At 40.2% G+C, this 11,948-nt stretch overlaps 1 protein-coding gene across 1 annotated transcript in view; it reads left to right on the top strand.

Moving 5' to 3' along the window:
* The first annotated feature begins 6,907 nt into the window (after window positions 1–6,907).
* adamts10 (ADAM metallopeptidase with thrombospondin type 1 motif, 10) overlaps window positions 6,908–11,948 on the top strand; it is a 73,483-nt gene continuing 68,442 nt past the window's right edge. The window contains exon 1 of the mRNA XM_058072326.1: window positions 6,908–7,003. The gene's annotated coding sequence lies outside the window, so the exon portion shown is untranslated. The remainder of the gene's footprint in view (window positions 7,004–11,948) is intronic.

Genomic DNA, 11,948 nt, shown 5'->3' with positions numbered 1-11,948 from the left:
AATTCAACTTAAATTTTAAGGAAAAATACAGCCTAAAAACAATATAAAAATCAGTCAATTTACAAATAACACTAAACTCATCACACAGCGACTTAACAGTCAACACCTGAGAACGATACAAACATGCACCGATACGAGGTGAAACAAAATGAAACAAAAAAAACCCTTTTCGGGATTTTCCATAATGCTTTGTGTCTGCTGCGATGACTTCAGCCTCTTAAGCATCTCGCATGACAACAGGTGTGTCAATACCTTGTATTGCTCCTCATAAGGCTGCACTCTTCTGCTGCTTCTGTGTGTCTCTACGCTAGCGGCGCCACCGCCCTCCCCCACAGTATGACTGACAAAAGGGCTCACTCCGTTCATGCCGTTGTTCTGTGGAGCAAACATACCAGGTGCTGAAATCTCTTCCTGCTTGGAGGTTAGGGTTTAGGAAAACAAAATGGCAAAATGATAAAGTTTATTTTCATTTATTGTGGGATTAATTAATCATATATTTATCTGGGATTATTAGTGGTTGTAATATTTTGAGTCTCCATCAAACCGGTTTAGTTAGCATAGCGCTAACTAAACGACTGCCCCCCGTTTTCTGAAGTAAAAATGTCGCAGAACGTTGTAAATGTATAAGAAAAAGTCGTAATTTTACAGAAATAAGGTTGTAAGTTCATGAGAAAAAATTTGTAAATTTATGAGAAAAAAGTCGTAATTTTACAAGAATAAAGTTGTTGTGTTATGCTCCTTTTTTTGTTTCTTCAGAAAGAGTCGCAAAAAAATATGATAAATATTTAGAAATATTTGAAAAAATTCCCTCTATGATTCCAATTGTTCTGAATATTTTCTGAAGTAAAAATGTCGCAAAACGTTGTAAATGTATGTGAAAAAGTCTTAATTTTATAGGAATATGGTTGTAAGTTCATGAGAAAAAAATTTGTAAATTTATGAGAAAAAAGTCGTATTTTTACAGGAATAAGGTTGTAAGTTCATTACAAAAAAATTGTAAATTTATGAGAAAAAAAGTCGTAATTTTACAAGAATGAAGTTGTACATTCATGAGAAAAATGTTGTGAATTTATGAGAAAAAAGTCGTAATTTAACAAGAATAAAGTTGTTATGTTATGTTCATTTTTTGTTTCTTTAAAACAGTCAGATAGCAGTCATGTGCAGAAAGAGTCACAAAAAACTATGATAAATATTTAGAAATATTTGAAAAAATTCCCTCTATGATTCCAATTGTTCTGAATATTTTCTGAAGTAAAAATGTCACAAAACGTTGTAAATGTATGGGAAAAAGTCATAATTTTACAGGAATAAGGTTGTAAGTTCATGAGAAAAAAATTGTAAATTTATGAGAAAAAAGTCGTAATTTATTTATATTTATTTATTTATTTATTTATTATTTATAAAATATTTTCTGAAGTAAAAATGGCTGATTTTGCACATTTCCTGATCAAAACAGTTGTTAGTGACTGAAATATTGTCATGGCTGAGAAAAGCCATTGTTACCTGATTAGGCCACATGGTGGCAGTAGCCCAGTACATAAACATTTGACTTGGGGGGACTTGGTTTAGAAGGGGGAAAGTTGTACACACTTGTTTAGAAAAGTGTTTTCTTAAAAAAAATACAGTTTACCATCCAAATTAGGAAGGTTTTTGCAAGGTACCAACTTCACCATCAGCTATATATCTGATTATACGGGTATAAATAAGCATTTTAAGTTTATTTTCAAATAAACAAATAATAAAAACTTAAGAAACCACATATTGTTGGTGGGTAGACAAATTATTTTTTTCAGATTAAAATGAACAAAGCATTATTAGAGCCCTGTAGACATGACAAAACACGACTATAGTCACATTTATACTCTTTTTATTTACAACATATTGCGCAACTGCAGGGTCTTGAGACACATGCTAACTCGCAAACTACAGAGCTAGCGACCTAAACGGTAGCCTTCAAGTTATTTCCTTTAAACTTAAATAGCCAAAAACTTACCACTTCCACACGGATAGGGAGGATAACTATTAACAGTTATTTAACCTTTAACATGAACATGAATCAAACGTAATAATTTTTTCTGGGTACATGATACCATACAGCATCCATATCAAACTTGCGCGGGCCGCACTAACATTAAACTTTCATATCAAGGCGGGGGCCTCAAACTAGTGTCCTGCGGGCCACATTTGGCCCGCGGCCGTGTGTTTGAGACCCCTGACCTAAACGGTAGCCTTCAAGTTATTTCCTTTAAACTTAAATAGCCAAAAACTTACCACTTCCACACGGATCGGGAGGATAACTATTAACAGTTATTTAACCTTTAACATGAACATTAATCAAACGTAATAATTTTTTCTGGGTACATGATACCATACAGCATCCATATCAATCTTTCATATCAAGGCGGGGGCCTCAAACTCGTGTTCTGCGGGCCACATTTGGCCCGCGGGCCGCGTGTTTGAGACCCCTGATGTACACAATGTATCAAAGTGGCCTCCCGCAGCCCTAAATTTCCATATATGCAGCCTTTTAATAAATGCGCCCGCCACAGATCAAATTTCCTGTGAGATCAAACAGTATCATCTCAGCCATTAAACCTGGCTTTTTCCTCACATGAGCTGCAAGTTATGTCATCTTTGACTGCTTTCTCGTTGTCTTTGTAAAGGAAGAAGAGCTGTTGCATTTGAACTCGCTGCATTCAACAAGTCACTGTGATGAAGGGGGGGGGGGTGCGAGTGGAAAAAAAAGATTTGACACCCTTTGTGTAATTTTAGGTATCTTCCGTCACTCATTCATTGTTTTATTAGGCTTATCCTGTTCAGGGTCACGGGTGAGCTGGAGCCTATCCCAGCTGGACTCCTCCTGTCTGACTTTTTCTTGGGTATGGTAAAGCGTCTCAGTCGAGGGCTTAAAACTTCAATATGTTTCGTTGGGTGTGTTGGGTGATGAAACCTGAGGAATGGTGTTAATGTCAAGTTGCATCATCTGAGATATGAGTTATACTCCCATAATTCTATGCCCAGAAATGACATCAACAGACGATAGCTCTTGTTTTGACTGTGAGGACCTCAGACTCGGATGAGATGGTGGCAAAACCTTCAATAACTATGGTGTTCCCCAAATGTAGTATACTACTGCTATTGTATGAATATAGTTATTACTACCCATACAATAAAATCAGAATATTGCCATCAAATATTTATTGCTGTTTATTGTTTCCAGATCCTGCCCTGATAAGTGAATTTCCGTAAAGTAGAATTCCTTATTTATGAATGGGATATTTTTGTACTGGCTGCACGGTGTAGGAGTGGTTACCGAGCAGGCCTCACAGCTAGGAGACCCGAGTTCAATTCCACCCTTGGCCATCTCTGTGTGGAGTTTGCATGCGTGGGTTTTCCTCCCACATTCCAAAACGTGCTAGCTAAATTAGAGACTCTTGTTCATAGGTATGAATGTGAGTGTGAATGGTTGTTTGTCTATATGTGCCCTGTGATTGGCTGGCCACCAGTCCAGGGTGTACCCCGCCTCTCGCTTGAAGACAGCTGGGATAGGCTCCAGCACCCCCACGACCCTCGCGAGGATAAGTGGTAGAAAATGAATGAATTAATGAATATTTTTGTACTTGGCTGCACGGTGAATGAGTGGTTAGCGAGCAGGCCACGCAGCTAGGAGACCCGAGTTCAATTCCACCCTTGGCCATCTCTGTGTGGAGTTTGCATGTGTGGGTTTTCCTCCCACATTCCAAAAACATGCTAGGTTAATTGGCGACTCCAAATTGTCCATAGGTATGAATGTGAGTGTGAATGGTTGTTTGTCTATATGTGCCCTGTGATTGGCCGGCCACCAGTCCAGGGTGTACCCCGCCTCTCGCTTGAAGACAGCTGGGATAGGCTCCAGCACCCCCACGACCCTCGCGAGGATAAGTGGTAGAAAATGAATGAATTAATGAATATTTTTGTACTTGGCTGCACGGTGAATGAGTGGTTAGCGAGCAGGCCACGCAGCTAGGAGACCCGAGTTCAATTCCACCCTTGGCCATCTCTGTGTGGAGTTTGCATGCATGGGTTTTCCTCCCACATTCCAAAACATGCTAGCTAAATTAGAGACTCTTGTTCATAGGTATGAATGTGAGTGTGAATGGTTGTTTGTCTATATGTGCCCTGTGATTGGCCGGCCACCAGTCCAGGGTGTACCCCGCCTTTCGCCCAAAAGACAGCTGGGATAGGCTCCAGCACCCCCACGACCCTCGTGAAGATAAGCGGTAGAAAATGAATGAATATTTTTGTACTTGGCTGCACGGTGGACGAGTGGTTACCGAGCAGGCCTCGCAGCTAGGAGACCCGAGTTCAATTCCACCCTTGGCCATCTCTGTGTGGAGTTTGCATGCGTGGGTTTTCCTCCCACATTCCAAAAACATGCTAGGTTAATTAGCGACTCCAAATTGTCCATAGGTATGAATGTGAGTGTGAATGGTTGTTTGTCTATATGTGCCCTGTGATTGGCCGGCCACCAGTCGAGGGTGTACCCCGCCTCTTGCTTGAAGACAGCTGGGATAGGCTCCAGCACCCCCGCGACCCTCATGAGGATAAGCGGTAGAAAATTAATTAATGAATATTTTTGTACTTGGCTGCACGAGTGGTTACCGAGCAGGCCTCGCAGCTAGGAGACCCGAGTTCAATTCCACCCTTGGCCATCTCTGTGTGGAGTTTGCATGCATGGGTTTTCCTCCCACATTCCAAAAACATGCTAGGTTAATTAGCGACTCCAAATTGTCCATAGGTATAAATGTGAGTGTGAATGGTTGTTTGTCTATATGTGCCCTGTGATTGGCTGGCCACCAGTCCAGGGTGTACCCCGCCTTTCGCCCAAAAGACAGCTGGGATAGGCTCCAGCACCCCCACGACCCTCATGAGGATAAGCGGTATAAAATGAATCAATGAATGAATGAGTTCTCCTCCTATTTTGTGTGGAAGTGGTAACTTTTCGGCTTCTTATTTTGTCTTATTTTGTGTTTTTGTACTTAGAGCTATAGAGCAGCACTCCCTCCATTCTCTCTACACTCTAAGCACACATAGCTTATATCTGGACATGCCCATATAAGGACGTCTGGGTTGCGTTGACATCAGTGGACTGCTTTAAAGGTTCACTTCCATTATCTGATAATTTAGGTTCATTTAGTACAATATTATATTATAATATCGTTCATACTTATGCACCATTTAGTTGACAGTTACCTAACATGTTTTTGGACATGTAGGAGGAAACCAGAGATCCTGCAAACGCCACACAGAGATTCTACTGACTGTGCGGCCAACATGCTAACCATTAGTCCACCTCGCAGCCTATTGCTAAATCTTGAAATCCACTAATACGTAAGTATCAAGTTGGGGTTAAACTCCATGAGCCTCACAGATGTGGAACATCTGTATCATTTCATACCTGGAAGTCAATTGCTTAGGTTTCACATACATTGAAGACACTTTATTAGGAATGACGGCCAAAAAGGACATATTGGTCCCTTGGTTTATTATTCTTTGAATAGCTTCTTCCCTCCGTTATTGTGTAGCTTTAGTTTCAGGAGAATTTAGAGCAGGGGGTCTCAAACTCAATTTACTTGGGGGCCACTGGAGCTAGGGTCTGGGCAAGGCTGGGCCGCATCAGGTTTTCCAAAAGAAAAAAAAATGCATTTATTAAAAACAGAAAAATATACAAACTTTTTCAGTGCTTTGGTTCCGATTTTCTACAATAAAAGCTCTGATAAAACATTCCACTGTTCTCAAATATCTTAATTTTTTTTTTTTTTCAGCACAAAATAAGATGAAAAATAAATAAACAAATCAAGAATATCGAAAATCAATCAATCAGTAATAAATAAATATAATAATAATAAAACGACAAATAATAAAAACTGGTGGTGGGTAGACAAATTGTTTTTTTCAGATTAAAATTTAAAAAAAGCATTATTAGAGCCCTGTAGACATGACGGGCCAAATGTGGCCCACAGGACACTAGTTTGAGGCCCCTGCCTTGATATGAAAGTTTAATGTTAGTGCGGCCCGCGCAAGTTTGATATGGATGCTGTATGGTATCATGTACCCAGAAAAAATTATTACGTTTGATTCATGTTCATGTTAAAGGTTAAATAACTGTTAGTAGTTATCCTCCCTATCCGTGTGGAAGTGGTACGTTTTTGGCTATTTAAGTTTAAAGGAAATAACTTGAAGGCTACCGTTTAGGTCGCTAGCTCTCTAGTTTGCGAGTTAGCATGTGTCTCAAGACCCTGCAGTTGCGCAATATGTTGTAAATAAAAAGAGTATAAATGTGACTATAGTCGTGTTTTGTCATGTCTACAGGGCTCTAATAATGCTTTATAATTTTAATTTGAAAAAATAATTTGTCTACCCACCAACTATATGTGGCTTCTTAAGTTTTTATTATTTGCCGTTTTATTATTATTATTATTATTATTATTATTATTATTATTATTATATTTATTTATTTATTACTGATTGATTGATTTTCTTTATTCTTGATTTGTTTATTTATTTTTCATCTTATTTTGTGTAGAAAAATAAAAGGTAAGATATTTGAGAACAGTGGAATGTTTTATCAGAGCTTTTATTGTAGAAAATCGAAACCAAAGCAAAGTTTATTCATTTTTCTGTTTTTAATAAATGCGTTTTTTGTTTTTTTGGTTTTTGGAAAACCTGATGCAGCCCAGTCTCGCCCAGTGGCCCCCAAGTAAATTGAGTTTGAGACCCCTGATTTAACGTGTTATATTCGCTTCAAAATTGTACTTCCTGACAACATTTTATTTCGAAATCTCAACCGGAAGTTCTCGTGTGTTATTATAGCCCACTTGAGTTTAGCTCAATGGTGCTGTGCCGACAGTGAATGAGTCAAGTCTCCTCAGTCAGCCACCGGGCGCCTGCCTCCTCCGCTCCGGGAACCGAGCACAGAGAGCAGCAGGGGCGGAAGCCTGCGCCTTTCACACCGGGAGTTAAGGTCAGCAAGCCCGGGTACGCTCCTCCACGCACCGCTCGACACCAAAAAACTGCTCAAATGTTACTTTAGAAGTTAATTTAGCCTAAGATTTGTGTCTTCTTGTAGGATATTGCTGTTGGTGTATTTATATTGCTAAGGTGCATTACCGCGAGATTTAGGCTAGGTAGTACTTTTAAGTCAATTATACGGCGATAGTTGTTTTAGTTGGTTTAGTGTGTGTGTGTGTGTGTGTGTGTGTGTGTGTGTGTGTTTGTGTGACCGGTGATGTGGCTGACATTTGGTCCACATGTGAAGGGGGCAACCAGCAACTTCTTTCACTAGAGGGAAATCTATTCTGTTTATTTTGGCATTATAATTCATTTTTATACAGGAGCCACTGTTAGATTAATTAATTAATTAATTTAATTTATTCTAAGCTTTCTTGTATTTGAATGAGATGCTTGTGTTTTTTCAGGGGTGTCTAAAACCCCATACTGAAAAAAAAAATCAAATAATGTGGGGTACCACTTTGATATTATGCTTACATATTGTAAAAAAGCTACAATTAAATGCATTAGTATCAATATTTCAGGTTTTTCTTGTGACGTTGTGCTTTTTTTTGGTTAATTTTTTCCTCATTTTGTTTGTCTTGCGTTTGTCTTGCCCCTGGGCCACACTTTGAAGACCACTGGTTTATTCATTCATTCATTCATTCATTCATTTTCTACCGCTTTTTCCTCACAAGGGTCGCAGGGGTTGCAATGTATGCGCTGTAATGGTACAGCTGCTGCCTTCTAAGGCAGAAGGCACCGGTTCAATCCCAGCTCTTAATTTCTTATCTTAAATATTCTATTAATTTGTTATTCATTCATTCATTTTCTACCGCTTATCCTCACGAGGGTTGCGGGGGGTGCTGGAGCCTATCCCAGCTGTCTTCGGGCGAGAGGCGGGGGTAATCTGACACCACGCTCGTTGGGATTTTTGCAGCAGTATAAGAACAAAAGATACATTTTTACCTGTTGGTCTAATGGTACAGCTGCTGCCTTTTAAGGCAGAAGGCTGGAGCCTATCCCAGCTGTCTTCAGGCGAGAGGCGGGGGTAATCTGACACCACGCTCGTTGGGATTTTTGCAGCAGTATAAGAACAAAAGATCAAATTTTTTACCTGTTGGTGTAATGGTACAGCTGCTGCCTCTTAAGGCAGAAGGCTGGAGCCTATCCCAGCTGTCTTCAGGCGAGAGGCGGGGGTAATCTGACACCACGCTTGTTGGGATTTTTGCAGCAGTATAAGAACAAAAGATAATTTTTTTACCTGTTGGTGTAATGGTACAGCTGCTGCCTTCTAAGGCAGAAGGCTGGAGCCTATCCCAGCTGTCTTCGGGCGAGAGGCGGGGTACACCCTGGACTGGTGGCCAGCCAATCACAGGGCACATATAGACAAACAACCATTCACACTCACATTCATACCTATGGACAATTTGGAGTCGCTAATTAACCTAGCATGTTTTTGGAATGTGGGAGGAAACCGGAGTACCCGGAGAAAACCCACGCATGCACGGGGAGAACATGCAAACTCCACACCGAGGGTGGAATTGAACCCTGGTCTCCTAGCTGTGAGGTCTACGCGCTAACCACTAGTCCACCGTGCCACCCTACTTTGATATTATGCTCACATATTGTAAAAAAAAAAGCTACAATTAAATGCAATAGTATTAATATTTCAGGTTTTTCTGTTGACGTTGTGCTTATTTTTGGTCTATTTTTTTCTCATTTTATGTGTCGTGCGTGATTTTAAAGGCCCCTGGGCCACACTTTGAAGACCACTGCTTTAATTCAATTGAAAATCAACAGAGATGCCACTGCTGTCCACTAGAGGACGCTGCAGAAAAAGCTTAGTCAACTATTTGAAATTATGGCGCATATTTTGTTGCGACCTTAGAGTAAATTTATACAAACAAATTTATTAAAAATCATACAAAATATAACATAATTATACCGTACAGAAGCGAATAAACTTTACGTGCAAACCTGCCGACTGACTCGATCCCATGTCGAGTCAGCGCTTTCTCTCGCTCTCTCCCAAATATTATTTCAGATTTAAGAGGCGCATTTTCAGAGTAAGGGGTTCATGTCGGAGTTTCTCGGGCCTGTTTACGTTCCCACTTTTCATCTGCGCTCTGTTTATTTGGGGAAAACGGACAGAGAGAGAGAGAGAGAGGAATGCCTTTCCCTTCCTTTTCCCTGTGTCTTTATTCCGGACACAGAGTTTATAGTTTGTGATGAATCCACCTTTGCTTTATTTTATTCCCATCACCTGCTCAGTGGTTTTTATATGGAGATCTCCATGTGTGTGTTTTAAGACAGTTATGAGGGAATAATTGCTCCTGAAGCTGTCTGAAAGGCTCTGCGACATTCCCATGTGCCATTTGATCCCGCAGCCTGAAGGTCTTATTAGAAGGAAGCCGCGCCGCCACTTTAATGCAATAATAAACCGAACCAAAAGCACATTCATGGACTTCTCTGATCAGAGTAAAGTGTGTGTGTGTGTGTGTGTGTGAAGGGGGGGGGGGGGGGGCACTTAGCATCTGTTTGCTCCACACAGACTCTGATTCAGTCGTATGGTTTTGATTAGCGAGCTGTTTTTTTTTTTTTTTTTTTACAGATAGCTGCACACTATCTGGCAGCAGTTAAAGACAAGGATAGCATAGTTAGCTTTATTTCTGAAATAAATCCTAACTTCACTGTACAGCTCATCTCTTTACATGTTGCACCGGCTTCCTAAAAAAAAAAAAAAAAAAAATACAGGAGCCACTGTTTTTTCAGGGGTGTCTAAACACCATACTAACAAAAAAAAAATCAAATAATCGGGGGTACCACTTTGATATTATGCTTACATATTGTAAAAAAAGCTACAATTAAATGCATTAGTATCAATATTTCAGGTTTTTCTTGTGACGTTGTGCTTTTTTTTGGTCTATTTTTTTCTCATTTTGTGTGTCTTGCGTGATTTGTAAAGGCCCCTAGGCCACACTTTGAAGACCACTGATTTATTCATTCATTCATCATTTCCTCACAAGGGTCACAGGGGTGCTGGAGCCTATCCCAGTTGTCTTCGGGCGAGAGGCGGGGTACACCCTGAATTTGTCACCAGCCAATCACAGGGCACATATAGACAAACAACCATTCACACTCACATTCATACCAATGGACAATTTGAAGTTGCCAATTAGCCAATTAGCCTAGCATGTTTTTGGAACGTGGGAGGAAACCGGAGTACCCGGAGAAAACCCACGCATGCACGGGGAGAACATGCAAACTCCATACCGAGGGTGGAATTGAACCCTGGTCTCCTAGCTGTGAGGTCTGCGCGCTAACCACTAGACCGCCTATGCCACCCCACTTTGATATTATGCTTACATATTGTAAAAAAAGCTACAATTAAATGCATTAGTATCAATATTTCAGGTTTTTCTTGTGACGTTGTGCTATTTTTTGGTCTATTTTTGTGTCTTGCGTAATTTGTAAAGGCCCGTGGGCCACACTTTGAAGACCACTGCTTTATTCATTCATTAATTCATTCATTTTCTACCGCTTATCCTCACAAGGGTCGCTGGGGGTGCTGGAGCCTATCCCAGCTGACTTCGGGCGGGTGTAATGGTACAGCTGCTGCCTTTTAAGGCAGAAGGCACCGGTTCAATTCCAGCTCTTAATTTCTTATCTTAAATATTCTATTAATTTGTTATTCATTCATTCATTTTCTACCGCTTATCCTCACGAGGGTCGCGGGGGGTGCTGGAGCCTATCCCAGCTGTCTTCGGGCGAGAGGCGCGGTACACCCTGGACTGGTGGCCAGCCAATCACAGGGCACATATAGACAAACAACCATTCACACTCACATTCATACCTATGGACAATTTGGAGTCGCCAATTAACCTAGCATGTTTTTGGAATGTGGGAGGAAACCGGAGTACCCGGAGAAAACCCACGCATGCACGGGGAGAACATGCAAACTCCACACAGAGATGGCCGAGGGTGGAATTGAACCCTGGTCTCAGCCTTAAATTCCCACCCAATTATCCCGATTGGTCTAACTTTTCTCCCCCCTCTCGACCCCTTTCTTCTCTCCCCTTTTCGTCAAATTGCGATTGCTCTGAAAAGTGTGACCTGTCTTCAGCTCGGTCAACTTCCTGTCTTGCTACGGTTATTCCGAGCTTTTGTCAGGTGTCTTCATGTGAGGGAAAAAACCTGGAGTAAAGAATCGCCGTCTGTGCCGTCTTGGCCTTGTGACAAACATAGTTTTTTTTATTTTAAGACGGATGACATCGTCACCTTTTTCAAGACGCCGTACGCTGGATTTATCACCCACTGAGGAGAAATAGTGCATCCGTGTTGTTGTGTCTCCACAAATCTTTTTAAGAAGCTTGACTTAAAAAAAAGGGGGTTTCTCCAGGTACTCCGGTTTCCTCCCACATTCCAAAAACATGCTAGGTTAATTAGCGACTCCAAATTGTCCATAGGTATGAATGTGAGTGTGAATGGTTGTTTGTCTATATGTGCCCTGTGATTGGCTGGCCACCAGACCAGGGTGTACCCCGCCTCTCGCCCGAAGACAGCTGGGATAGGCTCCAGCATGCCCCGTGACCCTCGTGAGGAAAAAGTGGTAGAAAATGAATGAATGAATGAGTAATTTAATTTAATTTAATTTAATTTAATTTAATTTAATTTAATTTAATTTAATTTAATTTAATTTTATTTTATTTTATTTTATTTTATTTTATTTTATTTTATTTTATTTTATTTTATTTTATTCAATTTTATTTTATTCAATTTTATTTAATTTTATTTAATTTTATTTAATTTTATTTAATTTTATTTAATTTTATTCAATTTTATTTAATTTTATTCAATTTTATTTAATTTTATTTAATTTAGGGGCGGCACGGCGGTCTAGTGGTTAGCGCGCAGAC

The sequence above is a fragment of the Doryrhamphus excisus genome, chromosome 5, assembly GCF_030265055.1.
Source record: "Doryrhamphus excisus isolate RoL2022-K1 chromosome 5, RoL_Dexc_1.0, whole genome shotgun sequence".
NCBI lineage: Eukaryota > Metazoa > Chordata > Actinopteri > Syngnathiformes > Syngnathidae > Doryrhamphus > Doryrhamphus excisus.
This window is presented reverse-complemented; position numbering and strand designations above follow the sequence as displayed.